Source organism: Octopus bimaculoides, chromosome 17, assembly GCF_001194135.2.
Source record: "Octopus bimaculoides isolate UCB-OBI-ISO-001 chromosome 17, ASM119413v2, whole genome shotgun sequence".
NCBI classification, from domain to species: domain Eukaryota; kingdom Metazoa; phylum Mollusca; class Cephalopoda; order Octopoda; family Octopodidae; genus Octopus; species Octopus bimaculoides.
Genome location: NC_068997.1, coordinates 16,728,476 through 16,729,114, shown reverse-complemented (window position 1 = coordinate 16,729,114; position 639 = coordinate 16,728,476).

Here is a 639-nt window from a genome sequence, read left to right as displayed (position 1 = left end):
ATATATATATATATATATATATATATATATATATATATACATATATATATACATACATACATACATACACATGTATATATATATATGTAAATATATATATACATATATATATATATATATATATATACATACATGCATATACATACATATATATATACACGCACACACATATACATATACACACATAAATATATATATATATATGCACACGCACTCACGCACACATAGATATACGTATGCATGTAATTTTGCATGTAATTATGTATATTCACACACTTCACTGAATCTATTTTGGTAAATTTAAAACGAAGACTGTCTCTTTGGTCCCAGGAGGGGGAAGAATGCTATCAGATCGTAGACTTGGCTTCAGCTGCCTAACAAGAATGAAATGGAAGCTAGTCATTCTCCTGGATAAGGACGCTAGTCTTTCGCGAGTAACTTTCCTAGTTCTTTTTCATACATATCCAGTCGACAGTCATGCTAAAGACTTCATCTCCTCCGCTAACTTTTGACTGCTATTTACTCATATGTATTTTATCTTATCTTGTCAATAGACATAAAATGGTATAGCAAAACTACTACGGTGATATTCGAATACAGAACATATAGGTGTGTGTGTGTGTGTAATATATATATATA